We start from the raw sequence: 27,717 nt of genomic DNA on the forward strand, positions 1-27,717 counted from the left end.
CCAGAATATGTTTTATATTTTAGATTCTTCAAAGTAGTTGAATGAGAAGGTGTGTCCAAACTTTTGACTGGTAAAATATTTATTTACACATATCTCCAAGATATTATTTTAATTATGTATATCTTTTTAAATACTTTTAATTTATTTGAAAAATAGAATTTAGAACTTAAATAGAAGTTTGTAATGGAAAGTAAATTTTAATTTGCTTTTTTATGGAGCCCCATTTCCACCAATGTGAATACAAAAAATAAAGATTGTGTAAGTCATTATAATGAGAAACTTTCTCAAAAAAATGACATAGCATCTCATAATTATGACTTATTATTATTATTATTTTTTATTATATAATTATTATTTTCTATACTATCTAGACATTCCCTAAAAACGCAAGAAAATAAACTAATCAGGTCGTGATTATGCTCAGAATAAAACTATGTAAGGCATGAAGTGGCCTCCACCCTTTTGTCAAGTTTCGGAAAAGCACACATCTAACAGGAAGCTTGGTTATGATTCCTACAAAATAAAAGCACGGAATTATTATATTCCTTTATTATTATATTCCTTTATTGATCCCCATGGGGGAAATTCAAGTGTTGCAGCAGCTCAACTACACAGACACAGACAATAAATACACATACTATACAACTACACAGACAATAAATACACATACTATACAACTACACAGACAATAAATACACATACTATACAACTACACAGACAATAAATACACATACTATACAACTACACAGACAATAAATACACATACTATACAACTACACAGACAATAAATACACATACTATACAACAACAGACAATATACATACTATACAACTACACAGACAATAAATACACATACTATACAACTACACAGACAATAAATACACATACTATACAACTACACAGACACAGACAATAAATACACATACTATACAACTACACAGACAATAAATACACATACTATACAACTACACAGACAATAAAGATACAACTACACAGACAATAAATACACATACTATACAACAAAATAAAGATAGAACAGGAATAGAAATGTACAGTATATAATTAGACATCATTTAGGCTTAAAATAGCTTTCAGCAACATGAAACACATTAAAGTCAGTAAATAAATATCAAAGCAGTGTTGAATCTGGATATAAGATTAAAAAGAAAACATTAACTCCTAAAATTTCATTTTGTTACAATTTTTCACTATGAAGGTCCTGACCGGAAACTGCGTTGTTAATCCAGGTAAATTGACACCGGTCACCTTTTCTTGATCCCGACCCTGCAGCCAATCAGCGGCTGTCAGAGACACAGCGGCTCTGATCACATCCACGGAGCAGGCTGCGGGCACGAGGAACAAAGAAAAAGCCACATTGGGTTGAAACACTTAGTATCCAGTGAGAGAGTTTCACTGTGAGAGTCGCTGTGCGGCGTCAGGAGAGAGCTGAGAGGGTTCTGTCGGGTCTCCTTTTATGGAAACCTTTTCCATTCGGATACACCGGTAAGTCCAAATTTTTCATTTTTTTTCTTATTATATAAAAAAAGAAAAAAAGAAAATAGTCTTGACTGTGTTATGATGTCGTTTGCAAGAATAAAACATAATTATTTAAACTTTTTTTATTTATTTATAATTTTTTATATTATTGCACCCCCCCCCCCAGAGTCCATTCATAAAAGTGTTAATTTAATTGATTAATTCCTCTTTGGCTAATAAAAACACACTGATAAAACTTATAAATGTGGAGGATTATATATATATATTTTGTTTTATTTTATTTTTATTTTTCATTTTTTATTTTTAGCTTGTCTTCTTCTTCTATGTCTCTTGTGTGCACTTTACTCTACGCTGTTGTAAGTCTGCAAATTTCCCCACTGCGGGACTAATAAAGGATTATCTTATCTTATCTTATCTTATCTTATCTTATCTTATCTTATCTTATCTTATGGTGACTGCACATAATTCAGCCACAAAAAAACCCCCAAAATCAAACAAGTGATTTATTCAAAAGCACTAAACTTGTTGAACTGTTTAGTGCTGCTGTGGACTGAACAGGTGAGACTGGTGAGACTGGTGAGTCCCATCATTGAATGCATATTTATACTGGTAATAATGGAAGTAATTCTAATGCCGAAACCTCAAGAAGACACATCAGTAACACATGCATCACCATCACATCATCATTAATGTATTAATGTCTCAACATGTAGAGATGATGGCAAATGCAAAACTGCCAGATTTTGGATGGAGATTTTGACTTGCAGTTTTTCTCCAGTAAAGAGAGAGAGAGAGCTGCTTGCATGAGGCAATACCTGCTGAATTAAAGGTATACTTTAATTTTGCATAAATGAAATGACAGTTTTCATTTCTAATTAATTACTCTCTTTATGTCCTGGGGAAGTTAAAAAAGAGAGATTATGTTGACAGCATTTTCAACTAAGCAGGAGCATGCATCTATTTTTCTTCCCTCCCTGAGCTTTACTTTCACTAAAGCAAAGGTTTACATTAATCCAGGTGAGCAAACAAGGCACCTTTTCTACTGCCAAACGAGGACTAGAAAGCGGGACTGTTTGACTTTATTCATTTGCCCATTTGATTTGCAGCGTGCCTGCTTATTCGAGGGCTAAACACTGTGCCTTGTATCCACACCATCTGCTTTGCCCTCCTGGGCATTGGCAGCCTACTGTCCGGATAGCGTTCTGAGAGATTTGTGTGGGTGGGCGGCAGCAGATGGGTGAGCGGTGGAGGACGTTAACTGGCTGATGTGGTGGCCACCCTTGTGGTCGTTTGGTCTTTTTGTTCAGTTGTGGTTTGGTGCAGTAAACAACAAAAAAAATGTTTCTCGACAGCTCCGTCAGCAAGACAAATGGTTTATATGCTTCCGTATTCTGTTGAAAGCCACGCTGAATGCTCCCGCCAGAGAGGAACTATTGACCCCTGCACTCTTATTGACCACCAGCTGGGGTTTGACCCCCGTGACCACGGTGACACCAGTTGACCTCGCTGTTACCACCAAGGTGGGTGGCATGAACGTGCCCGGGTTCACAGTATTCAGAGGTCAACGGTAGAGAGCTCTGCTGTCTAGAACCAGAGTCTACCAGGAAGCAGAATATATATATATAAAGGCGTTGGTCACGTTTGGCTACTTCCAAGGAAAAGGGTTGGACCAAAGCTTTGACTTCATCTGAACTTCATTGATATTTTATTTAAATATTTGCTTTAAAGAAAAAAGAAAAACCAACCTTGCTGTTATCTTCTCATCTGTAGTTTAAATTATGTATTATATGCTGATTAAAGGTAGTGTAAGGAAGTAAATAAGGTCATAAATCATATATCTGTTTATTCAAGTTTCTCGCCGAAAGATTACATTTAGCGTTGTGTTAGAATTCAACTCCTCCAATACAAATTTTACCGATTTTAAAGCTTGTATGCATCATAATGAGAGGTGTACTGATTGCAGTTTTCTTGGCTGATTCAGTTTATAATTAAGTCTTTTTCTTAAAACGATAACTCCAGACTAACTTAGTGTCCTCGAGTTATAGATTTTATCTCAGTCATCTATGGTTATACACAAAAACACACAATTTGAAAGACTAGCAAATAAATTCATGTATTTCTTTATCCAAGTCTGCTGCCTGACGGAGTAGTCGTCGTGCACTGTTGGCGGTCCTCGTATGATGCGACTGCCAGGCTCGCAACATCACTGTCAAGATATTTGGTGAATTTGTGTTGACAAGTTTTGTCAAGTGGCAAATCAGCTGTAATGACAGCTGTGGGTGACAACCGCTTTCTCCCCACGTCAGCCCCATGCTGCTGTCGGAAACCCAGTCCTAACATTGATAATGAAAATGAGGTTTCAGCATGTTCTGTTTTTCTTTTGCTCTGGATGAGAGATCGTTATTCACAACACTAGTTTGTCAAGTTTTTACCACCAAGATGCTGCACTTTTATTTAAAATCATCTCACTTAGCTAAAATGATGTGACTCCCTAATTAAGGCAGCACATTTATCTTTGTTTCTTTATTTGCTTAATCGGTTCTCCCATTGCTGTCCATTGACTTCAGCTCTATCCCGTATATAAACAGCTAGATCGTTCACGTGAAAACATTTATGGTATACCTCGTATGAAGTGAATTCACTAGTTGACTGTTGACGAAAAAAGTCACTTTTTTTAATGCATTCAAAATAGGCGGAGTGAAGCCAATGTAGAAGTGTCTTAAACTTGCATTCTCTCTACTGTCCATCAGGGGGCGACTCCTCTGGTTGTATAGAAGTCTATGAGAAAATGACTCTACTTCTCTCTTGATTTATTCCCTCAGTAAACATTGTAAACATGAGTTTATGGTCTCAATCTCTAGTTTCAAGTCTTCTTCAATACAACATGATGTTCATTTAGGAATTTATGGTCCAATTTAGAGTCAAACAGACCATAAAGCAGGGTATGCTTTAGGTTTTGGCTACATTCCACTTCCGTTAATGGGTTGCAAAAAAGCCCAGATGGCAACAGACGTAATCCAAGATGGCGACGGCCAATTGGCCAAACTCAAGGCTTCAAAAAAAGGCTTACAGAAAGGGCAGTGTCTGGAAAAACGACAACAAACGGCATGTAATTTACCTCCATTTCCTTTCCGAACAGGAGCTTCGATGCTAATGAATTTCTGCTGCATCATGTCTGGGGGGATGTTTTTTTTTCCTCCAGATATATAAATATTCTATGCTGAGTCTTATCAGAGGAGCTCCATCCTCTAGTTCTCTCTTGGGACTCCACTGCAGTCAAAGCATGGCTGGTAATTATCCAACCAGTCACTCCCAACTGACCAGCAATCATTCTCACACACACACATTATGAACGCAGTCAGAGGAAAGCCTTGTTGTCAGCAGAGGGGCACTGTAGCCTGATGCTGACTCGGTAGAATGTTAATGTTGTGAAATCCCATTAAGAGCAATCCGTCGTGGAGCAGGGCCACGCCCGGGCTTTACAGTACAGCGGGTCATTTCAAAAGGCCACCAGCGACCTTGTGTTTCGCGCTGGGTAATCGAATCTAATCACTTGAGTGGCTTACACAGAAGTTAATTGCTCTTTTTAATAAAAATCGTTGCCGCTCATGTTTATTTGCTCTTGAGGACCGTTTAAATGGTTTTTGGACGAATGTCACCGGTAGGGAATAATTGTTCTTGGAGCCGCAGCTGCACTTTGAGGTGAATACTGCTTAGTGTTGCTCTATTTTGCTTTAACCAACAGTTGTTTTCATTGCCCTGTCCTGATAGAGTTGATTTGAAGGCAATATTTCAGACATTTCTCATCTTTGAATTGTAGTAAAATAGATAAACCATAAACTGGCGTCACCTATTTCTCGTTTTGTAGCCTGGAGTTTGTCGTTTTGGCCGTCGCCATCTTGGCTTCTTTTGCAACCAATGCCATTCTAATGTAGTCGTTTTTCCAGACACTGCCTTTTCTATAAACCTTTTTGAAGCCTTGAGTTTGGCCAATTGGCTGCTGACCTCTTGGATTAAGTCTGTTGCCATCTGGGCTCTTTTGCAACCCATTAATGGAAGTGGAATCTATCCACACCCCAAAGCATACCCTGCTTTATGGTCTGTTTGACTCTAAATGGAGCATCATTTACGAAATGAACATCATGCTGTATTGAAGAAGACTTGAAACTAGAGATTGAGACCATAAACTCATGTTTACAATGTTTACTGAGGGAATAAATCAAGAGAGAAGTAGAGTCATTTTCTCATAGACTTCTATACAACCAGAGGAGTCGCCCCCTGATGGACAGGAGAGAGAATGCAAGTCTTAAGACATTTCCGTGTTGGCTTTACTCGTCAAAACCGGAGATCGCCGCCTGTTTCTGACGTTTATTACCTTTGATCGTGGAACATTGCCTCTGACATCAGACTTTTAAATAAGACATGAAACCCATTTTTTTTTTCTCAGTGGCAAAAGTTTCTCTAATATGCTTACCCCTTTGAAATAAATTACCCTCATCGTTGTCCTCCTTTAGGCTCGGTGTGCGTGATTATGACAGAATAGTTTACTGCACGCCAGCCACTGTCGCCTGTCGCTGCTGGGTGAGTGATGCGCGGCGCAGATTGGATTCTCATCCTGCTCTTCAGGCGGATGACGGATGTTCCTCCCCACGGAGAGAGAGGTGAAGATGGAGAGGGGGTGGAGAGTGAGGATGTAAGTTACTAGGGCTGTTTATCTTCCACATCTAAAGGAGGATGTGGTTTAAAGCGCTCCTCCTGGAAGGAGCTTCCGCCCACATGTTTCTATACTGGTACACCGAAGCTCTGCATTATGTGCTGCATTGAGCTACTCACTCCTGTGAATGAAAACTACTCCTGACAGTGGTTTGGTTCACCTTGTAATACTGTGCTCAACATAGCAGTAGAAGATACCAGAATTTTTCAAAACCTCAATGGCAGTATGCTGTGTGTAAAAGGGGTGGGTGGGTATAAAAAACAAACAAACCTAGCAAGCAGTGATTTCGAACCACCGTTATGATGGTTTTTTTCAAATGTAGACACTTAAATGCGACATCCACACGATTACTTATTTGTTTAAAAAAAAATGCGCTCAAATAAAAGCTGTCCTCCTGCACATGTGGGCAGTAATACCATCGTAAAACGCATGCTTTAACTGCGCAACAGCTGCAAGCCAACAACAAGGTCAATAATTCCTGGAATTTGTTATCCATGTTGAATTTAACCACGGTTTTATTTCTGAGAAAGGATCACGTGATGAGGGGCGTAAAGAATCAGGGAAGGACATGTCCTCTAGGTAGTAACGTTGCAAAAAGTTATGCACTTCAAAACGAAAACGTAGAAGTGTGGATGAAGCTTGAGCGAGAGTCAAATTGCATACAAGGAGACGCTAAAACTGAGGAGGTGGTTTGGATAGCAGAGTGATTAATAGCTGTGGAGAAGAGGGGTGTAAACTCCCACTCTCTTAGGCAATAAGTCAAGGTTTAGAAAGCCTTTTGAAACTGAAGTCGCAATCCCAAGCTCCAAAAAATAAGAGACGTGGTTATGATGCTGACAATGAAAGCAGTGTGAAATCATTGATTTTTTTTGGATGACAATTTAGGAAACTTGAGGATTCTTCAGATGAATGAAAGGTAAGAAATTCAGAAAATCCAATTATATAGACTTGTTTGAGTTCTACAGATCCTCACAGCGTCGTTGTGTGAGTGTAGTAACTATGTGACAGTCTGAACAATAGTCTAAGTCGTGTGGGACTTTTTCTATAAACCCCCCAAAAAATGTGAGTTATTCCTCGTTCTAAATACCTGCCCAAAACGCACGCTTTGAAAACTTAAAGTAGATATTTAAATCGAAGTATTCTTTCCATTTTTTGAGCGAGAGCCCCGGTAGTGGAATGCAATTTGTGTTCTTATTCTGTGTACAATACAGTTCGACGTTGGCGTAAAAGAGAAGTTATAAATCTGACCTAGAAGCAGCAAGTTTCCTCTTGAGTGTTTTTTAAACCAGACATCCTGCGTTTTCCTCCTCCCACTCAATGTCTCCTCTTCCTCCCCGTCTTTTTTCTTCCTGCCATGCATAACGGTGTGCCCAAACCACAAGGTCACTGTTGGGCCAGAGTCCACAAACACCCCAACCGCCATTAACCTTCTCTCCTCAGGTGACCTTTTTTGTGCAGCCGTCTGATATTGGTGCAGAAATGCAGGCATACGTGGCTGCTCTCTGACAGTGTGGTGAAACAGAAATGGAGGATATAATGGAAGCATGACATATGCACATGTCAATATGCTGAAGAAGAGACCTTTTTGATATAGAAAAGCATTATTTTTCCAGTCTTTTTCTTTTTATTCCAGGTGTAGGTGTGTATGGTAGGAATGGGTACCGTTTGGACTTTATTGATACTGGTAATCTTATCGATGCTGCATATCTGCTCGGTTCCTAATCAACACTCTTATCTGTTCTTTTTGAATACTTTGTGGTTTTTCTTTTGTTTTTTTTGGCCTGTTCTTATATCAAACCCTGTATGGCATCACTAACGTTACATGCAGTGGACGGCTGCTCGCCAATAAGACGCAAACTGAGCTTTTCTGCAGACTGATGTTCTGCTTGTTGTCCAGATGTTGTGATAAACTGCTGCTGTTTCCTCTCTTAACTCGCGAGGGATTTATTTCATCTGTAACGACGAGAGTTCTCAACATCTACTGGAGTAAAATGTAGCCTCACTTTGGATCTTTGCTATTTTCAGCAGAGATCTCACTCCGTAACTTTTAAAAGTCCAGATAGCACAACGTTTTACTCCAGACCTCATCACTATTCCGGGTCTTTAACCTATGTAGAACCGTTTCACCGGTAGTGTATGGTCAATCTGGTAAGAATGGGAATAGGGATGTGCACGATTAGTCTATAAAGTGTTGCTACCCTCGCTAGTCAGCACCAGAAATACCAGTCGGTTAAACGTATTTATGTTTAATTAATGTACACGTTTATATTACATATTGACCTCTCACCCATTGCCATAGAGAGCCAAAACTCCTCCTGCAGCAGCACCCCCACCACTTCCTCCCTCCTGCTATGAATCATCAAACCGTATTAATAAATAAAACTTGCGCACTAATGATACCAATGGTATGATTGATGCCAAACCATGACTCTTTTAAACCACAGTCCTCGCTGGCCATAAGTCAAAAATCACACAAGCGTTTAAAATACATTTTGGTTACTGATAATGTAATGCACAATTTTAAATGGCCCTTTATAATACATGCAATGTTCATACATTCTAAAGTTATCCCTTTTGTTATTGTCATCTATAGTGGTTATTTGTATACAAACACATAATTGAAATGATCTGAAACTACAAAAACTACATTTACAAGATTACATTAGGGATTATATTGTGCCTTTTGGAGTGTTTTCTTACTTTTAGACTAGTCTGGAAATGACTTATTGATCTAAATATGATATTGACTTTTCTTTTTAAAAGTTTAGAGTAGGTATAAAACCAGTGTTCTCTCCATTGTTTCAGTGGAGGAGCTGGGATAGGCTTCCTATTGTTTCTAAATTCAAAAATGAAGAATGGTGTTTCATGGCAGCATCCTGTGCCGCTGCACATACACCTACCTCTATTTTCACCCGGCCCTTGAAACTAGCCATTGTTTTTTGCAACCCTACACTGACATGAATAATTGAGCTGTCCTATGTGCTCATGGATGTGCTCTGCTGGAATCCTATTCCTCCGCTGACGTACAACAGCTTTGTTTGCCTGCTGGGTTCCCTCTGCAAGATCTTTGTTCACAGCAGTGGGTTCCATCTGAAGAACGCTTGTAATCTTTCCTGTTTGTGCATGAGTAGTTTAAAGTTATGTAGGTCATGCATTCTCTTTTTACGAGGCAAAAGATACTACGAAATTAGCAAATGTCCGATTTATTGCACCATCGATCACCTAATTGTTCAGATAAGTTGCTTCTCCAACGCTAAGGTACCCGTTCCTCCTGAGGTGAGGGGAAACTAATGTACATCTTTTTGAGTGTTTCTGGGGCGTTTTTGGAGAAAGCAGGAGGTGAGATCAAAGCAACGCAACAACAGAACAGACACTTTTCACACCCGTGTCTGTTTTTCTTCCCTCCCTCTTTTTCCAGATTTTGTTTAGCATTTTTAATTAGAACCGAGTGAACTTCTGGAGCACGCACACCAACCCGTTAAGCCATCCGAGTTAATGCACACCACGTTTCACTGTAGCTAATGACCGATTCCCCCGAGGGTGCAAATGAGGCCACATGCTCGGCAACGGCACATCGAGCTAATTGAGCCGACTCGGTGACATGGCGCTTTTGATCCCTCAACATGGCTTTTCAGTGAAGTTCCGTGTCATCAGAACCGTCCCTTGGCCTACATGCGGAGCGCGTCAAGTCACTTTAGAGCACGGCCAGTTACACCCTTAAAATGTGCTGCTTAATTGGCTGTTTTTAGTAGAGGGAATATGTGAAGGAGGGAGGACGTGTCTGTGCTGCTTGCTCTGCAGAGATTGGCGAAGACGGGACAAGCTGAATTTTCTTGACCATTTTTAGAGACGGGAGACAGAAATATGAACTAGATACCAGTGCTCCTTAATTTTTTTTGTCCTATTTTTTTTAAATGTATCATGGTTCTATCTCTTAGCAGTAAGGAGAGAGGGAATCAGCGAGGGGATTATGTGAGAAAGGGAAGCAAAGATGAGGCTTTTTCACAATGTAATGTGCATACAGGCATGTGCCCATACACCTGTAGATTGTCTAGTTGAATCCGGACGATTTTCAACCAATCGGCAATAAGCGGTTACCCACAGATCATTGTCATATTTCCCCATCTTTTGCCGTCACATTCACACACACAGCATGTACAGCTAGATGGTTTAATGTCAGCACACAGCTGCACAGACAGCATCACCACGGCCACACACACAAACATAATGTCGATAATGTGGAGGTTTTTCAGCGTGAGTGAAGAAGACGTAAAGCTCGCAATTTGTCCAAAACATGCCGTGGAGAAACGATCATAAAAGCATTTGGAACAACAAACTTAAGCAAAAACGTCATCATGTTGTAATGTATTCCTTTTCATGCTGCTCAGAGTAATCACAGCGACTTAACATAAATTGAATTGACTTGATGATGATGCATTCAAGCTCTGCTTAGTAAAAAAAAAACGAGCACTGAGTGAAGGAAAATTTTAGCAATGTCATGATATTTTAGAAACGTAATCTGTAAACCTTAGTGAATACAGTTGTTTGAGGAGATATGACGAAATAGATATAGATATTAGAGATTTTTTTTTTATTCAAAGCAAGTATGTTAAATACAAATAAAATCTTTAAGTTCCAGCAAAAGGATCACTTTTAGATTTTTGTGTCTGTTTTAAACTGACATTGGCCCAGTTGAAATTAGTTTTTCGCGACCGTTCCAGATAAAAGTTAGTGTTGAGCCCTGCTGCCAATTATAGTTCAAAGAAAGAAAATTGGAATCAGCAGGTCAGACTAAAAAAAAAAGTCTGCAGGAAAATTGCAATCATGGCATCTCTTTCTATTTTTCCTTCTCCGAGAATAAAGTGAGCTGGTGATTGGTTTTTCAAATGAAAAGTTGGACTCCTCTTAGTCGCAGCGGTCCAAAAGTTCTGATGAGGGGGGAAACGAATCAAACAAGAAAACAGTAAATCAGTATTTTCGGCAGTGATATAAATGAATCCCTTTCTTCTTTTCCTATTGCAGCCTTATTTACTAGCTGTCAAGTGAGCGCTTCACGTTCCCGGAGGTTTTGGGGTTCACATTTTTAACAATCTTCAGACTGAGTTGTTACTGTGCTTGATGTGAAGTATTTTGGGGATTTATTTATGGTTTCTTCAGCAGTCGGCGTTACAGGGGATGATGAAGCACCGTAGGGCTCCTAACAAGGTCATCCGTCTTCACACCGCAGTGGCACGCATCTTTATTCCACCATTTGATAGGCTCTCTCTGATGGCCGCTCTTTCAGCCCAGGCCCATATAACAACTCTGACTCAGACAATGGACGCGTCTGCTCGCTTGAGAATGTTTTTTGGAATTGTAACGCACAAGGATGGAACGAGAGAGTGAGAGAGAGAGAGAGAGAGGGAGGTATGTGAGGCAGAACCGATGGAGGGCTGTTGTCTCCCGGGGGCCTCCTACTGATAAATGGTTCACCCCCCTCTTCCCTCTAACCGTCATTAAAACTGTCAAATCATTAAAAGCTGCAGATTTCCATAATCCAATCCCCCCCTCCGATGGTACACATCTTCTGCCAACTCAGCTGTTCTCTTATTTTCTTCCTGTGGAGCATGTTAAATTGCACTCCTGAGTGTTTTGCGAGCTCATTTAAAGTTAAACCTCATTTACTGAGCACTGATTGTCCCATTCAATGATCAGTGGATGATTTAAAAAAAAAAAAAAAAAAAAAAAAAAAAAAATGGCAGTAGAACAGATGTTAATGAATACCTTCTGCACTAATTCAACTGGTCCAATTATTGAACTTACAGTGTTAACATGCCCTGGGCTGGAGCAGTGATGGCATGAAGGATAAAAAAAAAAAAAAAAAGTTGCTTTTTTTACTGGAAGAAGACTGCAGCCGTTGGGATCGTGAGGTTTAAACAATGGCTGAAAAGTTACTGTGAGGAACTTTTAACTGGTTATGAAAAAGTCTCAATTGAATACTGATACCTCGAAATGACCTGCATAAGTAAACGAGACCATCAGAGAGAAGATTGGCTATTTTTATCAAGTTACTCTGAATGTTTGTCATGGGTGCCACCGGGTCGGAATCCAAGTGAATTCGGATGGAATCGTGCAGGTTCATCAGAAACTCCTTCAGTCAGACTCCAGCGGAATCTCACAGCAGCAAACCAGATGGACCCAGATCCAGCAGAGACCCAGTACCGTGGACAAACCCAGATCAGAAACACCGTGGACAAACCCAGATTAGCAGAGACCCAGTCTACCGTGGACAAACCCAGATCCAGCAGAGACCCAGTCTACCGTGGACAAACCCAGATCCAGCAGAAACCAGACCACCGTGGACAAACCCAGATCAGCAGAAACCAGACCGTGGACAAACCCAGATCCAGCAGAGACCCAGTCTACCGTGGACAAACCCAGATCCAGCAGAGACCCAGTCGTGGACATACCCAGATCCAGCAGGACAAACTACCGTGGACAAACCCAGATCCAGCAGAGACCCAGTCTACCGTGGACAAACCCAGATCCAGCAGAGAACCAGACCACCGTGGACAAACCCAGATCCAGCAGAGACCACCGTGGACAGACCCAGATCCAGCAGAGACCCAGTCCACCGTGGACAAACCCAGATCCAGCAGAGACCCAGTCTACCGTGGACAGACCCAGATCCAGCAGAGACCCAGTCTACCGTGGACAAACCCAGATCCAGCAGAGACCCAGTCTACCGTGGACAAACCCAGATCTAGCAGAGACCAAGTCTACCGTGGACAAACCCAGATCCAGCAGAGACCCAGTCTACCGTGGACAGACCCAGATCCAGCAGAGACCCAGTGGACAAACCCTCCAGCAGAAACCAGACCACCGTGGACAAACCCAGATCCAGCAGAGACCCAGTCTACCGTGGACAGACCAAGATCCGTTTTTGATGCCCCGCCTTCATCCTGAAGTCCCAAGTCCGGTCAGAACCAGAAGGAGTGTATGTCCTCTTTGTTGTTTCATGTTAAGGAAGCTTCAACGTTTCTAGTGAGAACGACTTCCTCATAACTTAGTTGTTTTCATGCTTGCGAATGTTTCTACGTCAGTCGGATGGATCCCTTTTTTTTTTTTTTTTTTAAAACTTTAGTTTCCACACCAGCTCACTGGCTGCTCCATGTGGGCAGGTGGTGAGGAATGAGGGGCGTTGGAGAGTAGGCTATACTGTGTGAGCCACGTAAGCCACCCTGCTGTCTCTGCAGACCACACACACACACACACACACACACACACACACACACACACACACACACTATCTGAGGCCTGGATCAGTTGGTGCCTGCATGTGTTTACTTGTTTTTCTCTATAACATAATTTGGAAGATATGCATCATGTCGTCACCATATTGAATCAGCGGATCGTTTCTGATTCCAGTTAGACCTGCAATGAAAAACACCTGCTTTGAACTAAAGTTTGTTGCCATGGTAATGTCATGGATATGCTCTGGATTTTAGACAATTGTCTTAAATGTGATGGTGGAGGTTTGTTTGCTCATAAATCTGCTGTTCATTAACGTCTCACTAGTAGTTTAATGGATACACGGTTATGTTTATTCGTCAAATAGGTTCAGTTTGCTAATGAGCTCCGTACCTTAGGGGACCTTAATGTCTTCAGAGGGTCTCTGGTGCTCTGTGGTTCATCTCATCATCTAATCAATGTGAGAAGCTCCCACTGATCACAACTTTGGTTCTATCCAAACCCCCGTCTGCTCCAATACAGCGCTCCTTTTTTGGTCGCATAACACTCCCTCCATTATCTCATTTCAATGTTATTAAGAAAACACCCCCTTGCAGAGGTGTGTGTGTGTGTGGTGAGACATGCAGTGATGACGTCTCATTCAATATGTTTACATGCACAATGGAAACCATGTTGCTGGGAGAATAATATTGATGTTAACGGAGTTTTTATTAATCTTAAAGCCCAATAAAAGAGACTTATTTTCTCATTTACGCGTTCAAAGACTAGGAATTGTTTTTCTTAAATACATATAAATGTGCAGAATCGTTTCAAGTGGACCAGCACTTTGACCGGTCAACACTCAAACCCTCAGCAGACAGAATACCTACTCCACCAAAGCCACACTTTGCAGCCAGCGCTCTTGAGTGCTTTCCCTAACAGATGGATCTATAGAGGAGGAAAGTAGCGTTTGACCACAGGGAGTAATGTCGGCACTGAAGCTGCAGCAGAACTATCCATCTGTCTAGCAGCTCTCTGGGCTGCTTTTGATTTGCATTTTTACGTGAAAACCCTCATTCATAACATTTTTTTTTTAACTTTCTTAGATTTGTGTGCTGTTGCTTCAGTACTCCCCTGGACTGATTGCCCAACTTAAAGTACCAATGTCCCCTTTTTATGTTTGAATAGTTGGTCTTAAAATTTGATGCACATTAAGATCTCACAGGCTCATGAATATTCAAAAGAGAAGAAGTTTCCTCTTCCTTTCTTATCTCTTTGTCGCCGTCTTCTTATTGTGCTTCATCTTGGCCTGACTTTAGAAATGGACCCAATCCAACACAGGTTCTCCTCAGGAGAACATGCACCAGAACTCGAGTGGTAGTTTTTGTATAATGCAAAACATTATTTCAGACCATTGCCTCTAATGGTGCCGTTGTGCTCAGTGTTTGAGCTCATTAAGATGATCTGTTAACTACTGCACCTTCTTTCAAGCTGCTGTTAAAGGGCCAATAGGAGGTGACTCATAGTGCAAACTTGTATGAGTTTCGTCAATGGGCAAACACCTTCTCATGTTTCTCTGCTAATCAAACCTTTTGGTCTTTTCCCAACAGGACGTAACCAGAGCTCGATAGTGTGACCTTTGACCCCGTTGGCTCGGCAGACATGCTCTTTTCTCAAGACGCCTGCACTCGGATGGATTAAAAGGTGAGTTTCTAATCCCACACAACCCAGTCTGCTCATCCAGCTTCATTATGAACTTCAGCACTGCTTTCAATCGTATCTTCAGCTCCTTCTCAGTCTCTATTCAAACCCCAGAGCTGGTTAAAAGCCATGCATTGTGTTAGATGATGGTGAAGGTCTTCGACTTTGACCCCAGCAAGTGACTGTGTTGGTACATTTAGGAACAATTTTGAGGAACTTGTACTAAAGTATTTGCATTTTATGCTACCTAATACTTCTACTCCACTACAATTCAGAAGAAAGTATTGTACTTTACAAACCATTACGTTTATCTGGTGCTTTAGTTATTGGTTACAAAAAGGTTTAACATAAGAAACAATGATTATCTTATAAAATGCAAAGTTCAACATGAACCCTGTGGTTCTCAACCTTTTTGGCCTATTTACGCTTGCCATAAACTTTATCTATTTGGGGTTACTTGTAATGTTTCTGACATCTATAAGTTGTTAGTTCCACCCAGAGAAAAAATTCAGATGGGTTCATTTAACCAACTGTTCAAATTATCCAGTATTTCACCAAAAACTGCAGTAAAATAAAAAATAAAATGTCTTCTGTACTTTTCATTTGATATTTGTAAGTATATTTTACTGATAATACTTTTGCACTTTAACTTAAGTACGTTTGTTATAGACGACGTTTAATTAATGTATGGCTACTTCCATAACTGCTGAGTGATATGTCTCTGTTAGAAAATGACAAAGCATCCCTATGGTGATGGTGGTGGGGAAGTGGATGATGTGAAGACAGATCTGCCTCTATAACCCAGCTGTTGAAACCTGATCAGACTGGTGTGGGCTTACCTGGCACCGGGAAACTGATCCGAGACGGGCTGCTAAATATTGCAGCAGGTCCCAACCCAAAAGCAGCCGATAAGTGCAGCAGGCTCGGAGAGTTTTAGCTCAGGTTTCATCCTGTGAAAGGCCTGTGTCGCTAACCTAATTGCTACTGTACACTTCAAGAATTAGGAGATCTGTATTTCTGTGTATGTGTGGTTGTGTGCTTGAGGCACTGTAAGGGAAACCTAAAATAGAAACCCCTATACACTGTAATGCAATGCAGTCCAGTACTCCTTTTTAATAAATGCTACATAAATGCTACATAAGTCAACGTTTTCCTCGCAGAAGTTGTTATAAAAAAAGTTCATGGTTGTTTTATATCCAAAGACCTATGAGGTGTTTCATACAGGTTGCTCAGAAGTACAGGCCTTGTTGTGGAAAAGCCTGTTTTTAAATCAGCCTAATGGACCGAAACAGGATTAAACCATTTGGTAAAGCCAACTGGGATCTAATGAGATCGGACTAAGTCAGGTCTTGTATATTTTATGACTTTGAAACCCAGACCTGCGACATCGATTACAAATATTTCACAATGAAGACAACAGGCATGTAAAGACAAAACTGTGAGGTTTCTACCTACAACAGCACATATTATATATGTAATATCATTTCAATAAACCACTGCAATATCCAAAGTAAAACAACTTCTGTCAGCAGGTTGTAGACGGGCAGTAAATTCAGACTTCACACAAATATAGATGAACTTTAATGGAACCTTTTGGTAATCTTCATCGTCGTCCCGACAGCAATCAATAAATCAAAATGCTCTGACAAAAAAAAATCCATTATCTCTGGCTGTTGCAGGACTGTTATAAGCAATTCAATTCGGCCCACGTTAAATAATTGGACACTTGGTCTACCTGATCACACTCATTGTGCGCCACGCTGCTAGTTTGACAGCTGTGAGTACTGTGAGTACTAACGATAGCAATTGTTGTTAACGCTCATTATGATAATTACAAGGAGTGGCTTTTGAGTGACAGGGTTGCCAGTGTTTCCGACTTGGCAACTTTCTCACTAGATTCAACTACTAATAGAGCTATTTCTGCAAGCTAATTTAATTGGGAAAGAGTTGGCAACACTGTGCTGGGTTTTTCGACTTGGATACGTTTTACAATTTAGTTTCTCACAATTGCCAACCCTAGCTTTAAGCTTGAGGTGAAGCTAAACCTTTAAAACTGGCTTGATCAGGTTAGTCTGTGCTGAAGTAACCAGTAGCTCATCCTGCTGGTTTTCCAGTCTTGACTCCACAGCTTTGCTCAAACATTAGACTTTTATTGACACACTAAACAAACACGGCTTTCCCTGGATGCCTAATAGGCTCGGACCAAAAGATTAAATATTTGCACTGCCATTTTATTTATATAGCTGCAACTATTTCTGCAACTATGCATGCACTGAAAGAACTGATTTCTGATTTGCTTATTATTTATAGATTAGTCATTCACCAGAAAACGGTGAAAATGTCCATCACTGTATCCCAGAACCCAAAGGTGAAGTTATCAAATGTCTCCGTGATGGAAGAGCAGGAAATTCTCTCATTTGGAAAACCAGGAACCTTCAGACGTTTGGCAGTTTTGCTTTAAGAATTATTTAAACTTATTACATTGATCCTCAAAATAGTTGCAGGTTATTCAAGGAATCAATTGATCAATTGCTTTACACATTTTGTATGCCTGCTTAGACATGTGAGCGTTGTGTAATGTTATTAACTGTTCAGGTTGTGAAATGAGCAATTAATCTCTCCTCCTGCTTGGCCATCATATTCACATTCCCATCTTTTTTTTTTATTTCTCAGAGACTTAAAACGCCTACACATAGTTTAGATCACAATATGGACGCCACTATGAGTCATATCAATCTACACTTTCTACATGCCTACTCCAGGCGTCGGCATATCCCAATCACCAAAGACACACAGGGGTAGCGCCTAGACGATCAAACACCCATCAGAAATTAAGAAATACGTATTCAACTCACATTCTTGTCATCGGACTGTGAAAGGAAACCTGAGTAGTTGGAGAAAATCCACCCAAACACAAAGTAGAGCCCCCACAGACTGCCCAGCAACGAAGCTCCGCCAGTGTTGAGGTATTTTATAAAAATGGAAATGTTAATATCAACAAGCTCTAACTTGTGTATTTTGGGCTTGCGAGGTGAAAAAAAAAAAAGTGCTTAGTTGACATGCTGATCACATCTTTTGCCATGAAAAAGATTTGTCTTTTGGGTTTACTTTTTTTATGGCTGTGGTGTTTGGATTGCGGTCCTGCGTTTGTGGACACAAGAGAGAACTGGACTCTCAGTGAGGGGTTAGCTTTGGCTCTCGGTACTTTCAACACGTGGTTGTCAACGGATTCTTCTCCTGGGTGAACGGAGACATGGAGACGGCAGACGGCTGCTCATCCTCAGCTACTGGGAGGAAGTCATTTGGACAAATGGGTCTATTATTGACTGGCCAACTACCTTGGCTGACTAGACTCTTCGATCTGCACGTTATATAGTCGTCCATCTACTTAATGGTAGAAGAAAGGATTTCTTTTATTTTTTTATCAGAGTTCAGTTTATATGGTTTATGATGTTTTTTTTTTATTTCAAGCAAGGTTAAAGCTCTGAACCCGAAAACCCGCCGGAGGGATTGAAACGCATGTTTTCTTTAAACAATCGTAACAACTAAACCATTTATCGTAACCAGAAGCTGTGAAAAATACGATTAGGGTCAGATATTTGTCTTTCCAAGGGTCCTTGAACACACCATGTGAAAACAGCGCTTCCTTCAAAAAAAGCAACCAAAACGAAGCTTAAAATTGTGATATTTCATCAAAAATCATTTAAAATCTGGCCCCCCCGAATAAACATTTTGCTTTGACCAGATTCTGTAAAAAACCTTTAAATTCTGCGCTCCTCAGCACAACTAGGAAGCCATGAATGATTCATGACACGTGACTAAAATTCCTTGAAACTTCTACTGAACTGCATGCTGCTGAACAAGCTGCATTTCGGAGAAGCTGTAAAAATGTAAATAGTTAAATGAATATAGCACGTAGAGCCTCCATTTTTTTTATTCTAACATTGGTAACACATGTGGACACTTAGAAATATATTAGATATATAGATTCCATTGTTTCCCAATTAAAAAAATGTATATAAAAGACATTCACATATTTATTTTGTATGAATTATAACATTGTTATTGTGTTATACTGCACAAAAGACATGTTTTGAGTTCTCTCTGCTTCTAGCCATGATTGTGCTGTTATATGGAGGTGCAGGACTTTTATATAGCAGTGAAAAACGAGGCCACAGAGGGTAAAATGTGACAGGAGTGACAAGAGGCTTAACACTAATGTGCTGTCTGCATTTATTCTTTCACTTAGCATATCTTTGTCACCCTATAGCTGTTGTTTTGCCAATTTCTCTGCAATTAACTGGCTTCCTTTTAGTTCTTGGTATTGCGGTCAATGACCCAACTAAATTGTGTTTTTCCCGCCTTCTCTTAATGATTTGTGCCCTTAAATGACTGCAAACTGCAGAACCAACACACTCGTGGTAGCCTGTTGGGTGTAGCTGAGGCCCACTCTCTCTGAACCCGACTTGAGGTCACTCTGCTTCTCGGCGCTCTCGTATCGATAAACCACACTACGTCAAAACAAGGCAGTCCTGCGGCAAACAACAGCAGCCTTTGGCATGGGTGGGAGTAGTTAAATCTGTTATGAATGTGGTGAGTGTGTTTTATTTTTTCTACAGCTTAAGCTCCAGTGTTTTTTTTCTTGCGTGAGTTGATTTGAAGCCACGTTGCTTTAATAAACGCGGAATTGAGCACAAAACACACTTTTTTTTTTTTTTTAGACTGAGGAGTGCGAGCAGGCAGAGAGGAATGCTGATGTGCATTTGCTGATGGGGTTGTAACGAGAGTGAGGAGGGCTTCCTTGTCTCCCGGGGGGGGGGGAGGGAGGAGGAGAGGGGAGAGAGGAGAGAGAAGGAGGGAGGAAGAGAAAGAAGATGGTGGGTGGGGTTTCTGTCATAACTGAGCTTATCGTACCAATATCAGAAAGACGCAATGGATTCTCTCACTGGGCCAAATGTATGGTTTGAAAGGCACAAAACTAAAACAAGAACCACGAGAGGAACCTGTTTGATTCCAGCTGACATGCTCTGTCCTCCTGGTTTCATTTGTTGCTCTACTAGTGGAAAGTTCATGTTTTAGTCCGACATGGTCACAATGTGCAAACCAAGCTAGCCTCGTTTCAGTGAGACAACTGCATAAAAAAAATGGCCCAAAAAATGGAAATATTTGTTCATTCTGTCAAACAAGTATTTTATTGAGATACCAGTGTGGCTGTAGTGGCTTTTAGTTTTGTCTAAAATGTGTTTGTTGTTGTTTAAAAGGACAAATAACAGACTGAAACAAACAAATAAAGACAGTCTTTTTAATCAAACCTCTTTATTATTAAATTGAAGAAAAAAATCCATAGATCTGATTGTTGGAACTACAAAACCCCCAATGTCCAAAGCAAATGTGAGAAGCAGCGTCATGTATCATACAGTGTGATAATCATAGGATGAATGAATCAACTATAAACTGAGACAGAGCGCTATTGACCCAAGTTATATTACTTAATCAATGTACAGAGTAGGAAGAATACTGCGTCTGTGTCTTGGTTGTCATAGAGACTCAGCTTGTTGTCCCAGTAAACCTCTACATAGTGAGTCCATCGGCTGTAAGACAGCTCCAGAGATCAATACGAGAAGTTAACTCGCTTCACGTTGAGTCTGAATGCAGCTTGCTCTCTTGCTTGCATCTTTCTTGGGAGTGAAAGCAAACAAACAGTCCGACTTAATCTATCCACTGGAGCTTGATCAAGTTGATGTTACAGTTCATAATTTGTATTGTGCTATGATGCATCATTCTAAAAACCCCTGGTTTAACTGTGATACTGTCACCTTGCTTGTACGGACCAATGCACTGGTGTGGAAAAATGTAAAAACATAATCCTAAACGCACCGCAGTCAGCATGAAATAATGTTTGATTGCAACAAAAACACAGACTTCCAAAGGGCGTCTGCTTCGGTAAACAATAACTTATCTGTGCCGTTGATCTGCAAATGTGGTAGAACTGCTTATGTGTGCGTGTTTGTCTGGTTTTCTTCCCACCGTTTTTCTGGAGAGTGGGTGTTTTATTTATTTATTTATTTATTTATTTCTTTTTTGTTTCTTTTTGGTGCTGCTTGGGAAACACTTTGCGCGTGCTCCTCACTAAACCCTCCCCCTCCTCCCCTCCAGCAGCTGTTTTCCTGCCTTTTTAGCTGGGAACTGGAGCCGGGCTGTTTTTTTTTTTTTTTTTTTCCCGTTCATCCTCGCGTCACAAGCAGGAACTTACGAACACACACACACACACACACACACACACACACACACACACACACACACACACACTAGTTTTTTTGTCTGTCCCGCTCTCGTCCGGCTGTTGACTCTGTACTGACCTCATTTTGGGACTTCGGACCGTGAAGCGAGTATTCCCTCTCTTCTTCTTCTTCTTCTTCTTCTTACTGGGCGGCTGTGATTGCGTGTTCACGTTGCCGTGTGAGAGCCGCCTGACTGTTGGGAGAAATGCTTTCATGGTAAGAAGCCTCTTCTCTTCTCTCGGAGGCCACTGAAGACGCCTGACCTCTTGTTGGGGCTTCTTTCCGTCCGTGACATTTCCCCAACTGTTGCTGGACTTATCCTGTGCTGACAGTTTTCAAAAGTTTCTTTGTGACTGCTTGTTCCAGCATTCTCGTGTCCGCATGTACCAGAAAAAAACCTCGGAATGAATGAAATATGTTCCAGCTTTGATTATTCATTCTTAAGCTACGTCTCAAGGGAAAGTCAATGTTTTTTTTCCTGATATCCACTTTAGAGATGTTCCCATACCATTTTTATATACATATAGCAGATTATTCGTACACGTGTGTTTATGTCTGTGGTTTGATTGCTCTGATTGTTGAAGGCCTGGCTCCGGTTAAACCCTCATGCAGAACATGAAAACATACAGTGAATGAATGCATCTAGAGATGCCCTGATAGACTTCTGTCTTTTGTTATAGCAGCACGTAAACAAGGCTCCAGACACAACTTGTTTTTCACCACAGTCACAGAAACATCCAGATACAAACATTACAACCGTCATAAAGTCGTTAAAACCCATGAAAAAATTCTAAATGTTACCCTTTTACTTAGTTATTGTCATCAATAGTGGTTATTTACAGAAAAACACACAATTGACATTATTACAGATCAATTGTATGTTGTTGAATATTTGCTTTGATTAAAATAATCTTGTAAAATAATAGTTTTACTGAGTTTTAAGCTGCTTTAGGACGTTAGAGGAGTTTAGATTCCCTTTATTTTATATTGCTGTGAAAGAATCTCCATTCAAACGCCTCTGTTTATAAAAGTTTCTCTCCAAAAACTACATTTTACAGATAACATTTAAGCACAGCGTCATGTTACAAATATACCATTATAATGTAACGTAATGGAACCTCCTTTAACGTTGGCCGTTAGCTCCGTTATTTAGCCCTGAGCTAAGCAGGACTGCTAACGGCTAACGCTAGCTCTCCTCCTGCCCATTTCAATACAGATTTGTTGTTCACTATGTAGCATTATAAGGGGGATAAATGGTGGGCATCAATGGTTGGGTCTGTGCTCCTCAGCGTGGCGTTAGCTTCTAGCACGAGGGACCTTCAGCGTAGCGCATCCCCATGTGTGAGTGACGGAGAGGTGGGAGAGAGAGTGACACATGATTGACGGCGTTCTGGATTGTGTTACACTGCTGCTACGCCGAGCCAGCTCACTCCTGACTCATAATTACACCTGACATAACCTGAGCCGAGTGGGTGTACGTCTGGTATGAGTGATTCAGATAAAATGCTCTTAATAAGTACTATCACAGATCTTCAGTCTGGTCTGTTGCATTTAAACCTGCTTGGTTTCAAAACATGTTTTAGCTCCTTTTATGATGCCTGAAAACGGTAATATGCCACATAGATTTACTCGGATTTCCTTCCAAAGGTCAAGATAGCTCGCGGAGAAATGTTAAATGGTGGGTATACCGAAGTGCTGAGAATACATTCAGTCAGATTAATGCCATTTCTCATTCTCATCTAAACATAAAGTAATGTATCCAGCTGTAGTTTACCTCCAATCTGCTTTTGACCTCACAAAATCTCACCTATAGACTAAAAAAACCTCCCAATTTCTTTCGGTGACATGGTGCCTAAAAAATCTTGGTGGCAATCTGAGACAGACAGTAGAATATAAATATTGAGGCATGTCAGATGGCGTGGTGAAAGCCGAGTGATTCATACCGCTGTGATGATGCAAGCAGAGACGTGTTATTGACTCACATCATCCATCAGCCGCCTGGAGGACTTTGTTTTAACCGTTGGGATCACATTTTTTTTTTCGATTGACGAGCAAAGATTTCACCGGGTTTATCTCAGGATTATCTGCCAAAGCCCTCAATGACAGTGTGGAGAGGCCGTAAAGGATATATTTCTTATGATTTTGTGACTAATGGGGAAAACGATTTTTTTTTTAAACTGGACCTGTTTTTGAATGTGAATGCTGTGATGTAAGTTTTTTTTTTTGCTCGATACGTTCTTTTTTGTTTTTTGTGTCTGATCAAGTCTCCTCCTGACATCTTGCATCGCATCCTCATTGTCAAAATCTGCTAAATATTCAGCCCTGACATTAACATAATTTCAGATAACACAAGAAACTCGGACGTCGGTACTCGTGACGTTTTCACTGTGTTGTGACACAACAACAAAAGGGACTCGTAAAAAAAAGCTTTTTATTTCTCTGTAGGGTTTCTTTCCATAATGTTTTCAGACATATATATATATATATATATCTATATCTATCTCTATCTCTCTCGAATCACTAAAAAAAACAGTATTGTCCCTATTAGCCAGTTAAAGACAAAGAAACATTGGGGAATTTACCCTTTAAGTCTCCCTCAAAGCACTAATGCAGACAAAAGCTGACTAGAAAATGCCGTGCATGTCCTCACATTGCCTCCTTTTTGTTAGAAGTTGCTCTTCAACAAACTGAAAGGATTCGACCAGTTGACCACCTGCATACGCGTACATCCTGTGCAAGATGAAAGAGCTAATTAGTAGTCCTTTTGTTGTAGTCCAAAGAAAAGAAAGAAAGAACCTGAAAACCCAACATTGCTGGAAAAACAAACCTTTTCACTCAACGGTGAAACTAAAATCAGTCTTGTTGTATGCTCTGAATATGAATCAGCAATATGTGTGTTTTTAGAAAGTTGCGACTGACGCTGTAGTTTGTTTTTTAAGCTTTGCTTTGAACCGCTGTTATTATTTTATTTATTTTTAAAGAGGCAGAATCCTGAGAACGGGCACCAGCTAAAAATTGAAAAGTACTGCATTGCTTCATGTCAGAATTTACCCACTGTTAACCTCCTGAAACCCAAACAGTTTTGTGGAGTTTATTTTTGTTGCTCCGGTCACATTTTATTCTCTGTGGCCTCGTTATTCACTGCAACATTCATGTCCTGCACCTCTTATGGAAACGGCACAATCGTGGCTAGAAGTAGAGAGAACTCAAGAATGTATTTTGTACAGTAATACACAATTACCATGCCATAAATCATAAAAAGGTAAGAAACGCAAGTTCAATTTCTTCTATTTGTTCTACAAAAATTTGAAAACAATGGGATTATATCAACATATAATTTAGTGTCTAAAAGTGTTACCAATGTTTGAAATAAAAATGGAGGCTCTACATGCTGTGGAAATTAAACTATTTACATTTTAACAACCTCTATTTACATCCTCTCTCCTCAATGCACTGTGCTCAGCAGTAAGTCAAAGTTTTAAGGCTTTTTTTGTCACGTGACTATTGGTTTTAGCCGAATCAATCATGGCTTCCTAGTTGCTAAAAGTTTTATTCGGAGCTTGTAGAATAAAGTGTTTTTGATGAAATATCAACAAAATATCAATTTTAATCTTCTTTTTGGTTGCTTTTTCTGACTGAAGCGTTCATGGCACATGATGTGTTCAAGGACCGTCAGAAAGATGAAAATCTGACCATAACGATGATTTTTTTTTTAAAATTTTTTTTACTGCTTTTATATTTGATAAACGCTGTAGTTTTAGCGATTACTTAAAGAAAACATGCTTTTTGGGGTTCAGAGGGTTAATATTTCATGCTTTGGATTATTCTCCACCTGCTACTGTTATCTTTACAACAATCCCTATACTTCTATATATTATCATCTTGGCACCTATGGTTGCGTTTCCCTTTTATGTTAATGATTCAGAATCAAAAATAATTAAATAACAGACCCTGAAGAACAGTTTAAGTGCCATTTTCAGACTAGGGGGGAAATGTAACTGGAATTTTAAAACACACATAAAGGTCACACTTATTATCCAGTTTGCATACACATGAGCTGCCATCTGGAAAACTTTCCATTTATTCATCCCTGTCATTGAGACACACACACACACACACACACACACACACACACACACACAGATCGTGTCTGTGCTCATACACGCGTCGTCATCGCCTTCCAGCTGATGCTCCAACATCTGTGTGCTGATAAGAGTTTGTTCTTTAGCGGGTGATGATGCTTCAAAGTCCCGGCGTTACCAGTCTGCATATGTGTGCCCTAAAGCCGTGTTTATGTGTGTGTGTGTGTGTGTGTGTTTGTTGGGGGGGGGTTGCTTGTGTTAAGACTGGCTGTGCGTGTTTGATATGCTAACAGTCGCTGTCACGCTACCAGCGGCCCGTCTTCGTGCCACTCTCCTCTCTCTTTTGCCCCGCGATAACAAGTTTTTTCCGTGGAGTCTGGGGAAAAGTTGTTTCTCAAACAGTCCCGGCTTCTCCTCGTCTCTGCTGCACCGGAAGAAAAAACACTTGGTGGAGGAGGTGAAGCAGAGATTGTTCTTGATTGGTACTCGCTGTATCTGGAACTGGATAATCCCTTCCACTAAATTCAGAGCCCTTAATCTGGAGAGCGGCACATCTCATCCTGTTTTTCTTGCACGTTTTCTTTTTTTTCTTTTCTTCCCCCCATCATCACCCGTCACTCGCCTCCTCTTTCAGTGTATCTCACCTCTCGTCTCTCCCATCGTTCGTCCTTCTCCGTCATCTGACTCTCTTTCCTAAACTGACCTTTTTCACAGCCAGCTTTTTTTATTCTGTCCTTTTTACTAACCTTCTAGATATTAAAACAGCTTCTGCGTCTCATGGCTCTGCAAATTGTTTGTGTGAAGCCAGTTTTTTTCTTTTTTTGCAGCATCATGACCTTGTCTCCTGATCCCCCCCCAAAATATCTCTCAAAGTGAACTGCTGGTGTCTTTGTTGTGGCTGCCGGTGTGAGCACACAGCAGTGGGAGAGAGAGTTCAGCTCAAACTACTGACTGATCTGTTTTGGGGACATCTTTTTTTTTTTTTTTTTTTTTCATAGTGACACAGTTATAACTGGTGTTTCAGTAAGGCTTGCACAAATGTGCTGAGTTTCTCAGGAAATAATCAAAAGACTGTAGGCTCTCCACTGTGGTTTATTTCAGAAATGGCTCCTTCCATAAGAAATGAATACCTTGTCCTTTTCATTTTTGCAGCAGATGAAAGTGCTGCAATTTGTGCTTTGCTGTTTGTTTCCTAAGGCAATTATTGACCAGCATGTCCCAGTAGCCTTGTTTCTATTCACATTTGTATGCACAGTTTGAAAAATCGGCATTAGGAAAGCTGCACGAAATGGCAAAACTTGATAAAACTGAGTCATTTTCAGGAAAAAACATGTTTTTACGTTCGCTTGTAGTGTTTTTTGAATTTGTCGGAAAATGAATTGACGCACCAAGTGGATTATGGAAACAACCTTGCAGAATAAATTCTGATACCCTGATTTATCAGCCTTTTCTGCTGTCAGCATCTCCTCGGATATTCCCAATATATGTGAATACTTGTCAACATGAAACAAGGCCAATGCTAGCTAGAACCATTAAAACCTGCCCAAATGAAACGTCTTCCTGAAGACCTCTCTCCAGTTTTCTCTCATAGACGGTGAGGTGACCTATCTGACAAACTCTATGCCGTAGCCAAGTTTTATTTGCTTAAAACCAGTTGATGCAAACGCACCGTATTAGCTTTTTTTTAGCGTCATTTTTAGTTAAAGTTTCAAATAACTCGCCTTCTATCAGGGTAAAAGATGACTCCCTTTTCACCACGTTTTTGTTGTAGATAACAGGCTCGGTCAGATACCTGCGTGTGTGTGTGGCGGCTTTCTGCACAGGAGGGTACAGCGGTATTGCCGGTCAAGCACTGGGGTGAAGTTGATTTGAAGTTTGATATTCACCTGCTGGAAGTGTGTTTTTTTTTTTTTTATGCCAGTAGCTCCATGTGGACGACATCCAATCTCCCCAAAGGGTTTCCTATAGAGAGGCCGACTTGCACTTGTCTTGCTTTCCAAACCAACCTCTGGCTTGAACCCATAATCACGGATGCAGCCAGCATGTAGCAGAAACAAACGTAATACCCTTCAGTAGGCTGTGGAGGTGGGTTGATTTTCAGGTTTTGCTTGACAAGCATGAACCGTTTTGATTAAATGCAAACCGGCTGAACCGGTCATTATGAAGCGTTCTGACTAAGTCTTCTCAAAGGTTCGCCTACCTGGTTTTATAAGGAAATAATAAACAGAGCATT

At 40.4% G+C, this 27,717-nt stretch overlaps 1 protein-coding gene across 2 annotated transcripts in view; it reads left to right on the plus strand.

Annotated features, from left to right (window-relative positions):
- Positions 1-1,313: 1,313 nt before the first annotated feature.
- The window catches only part of LOC129092654 (SPRY domain-containing SOCS box protein 4-like), a 45,062-nt gene continuing 18,658 nt past the window's right edge, over positions 1,314-27,717 (plus strand). Inside the window, exons 1-2 of one of the 2 annotated variants that reach the window (XM_054600668.1) lie at positions 1,314-1,503; positions 15,031-15,124. The gene's annotated coding sequence lies outside the window, so the exon portion shown is untranslated. Of the gene's footprint in view, positions 1,504-15,030; positions 15,125-21,514; positions 21,619-27,717 lie in introns of those variants that run through there. The other variant, XM_054600676.1, reaches the window with a different exon arrangement.

Source organism: Anoplopoma fimbria, chromosome 1 (genome assembly GCF_027596085.1).
Source record: "Anoplopoma fimbria isolate UVic2021 breed Golden Eagle Sablefish chromosome 1, Afim_UVic_2022, whole genome shotgun sequence".
Lineage (NCBI taxonomy): Eukaryota > Metazoa > Chordata > Actinopteri > Perciformes > Anoplopomatidae > Anoplopoma > Anoplopoma fimbria.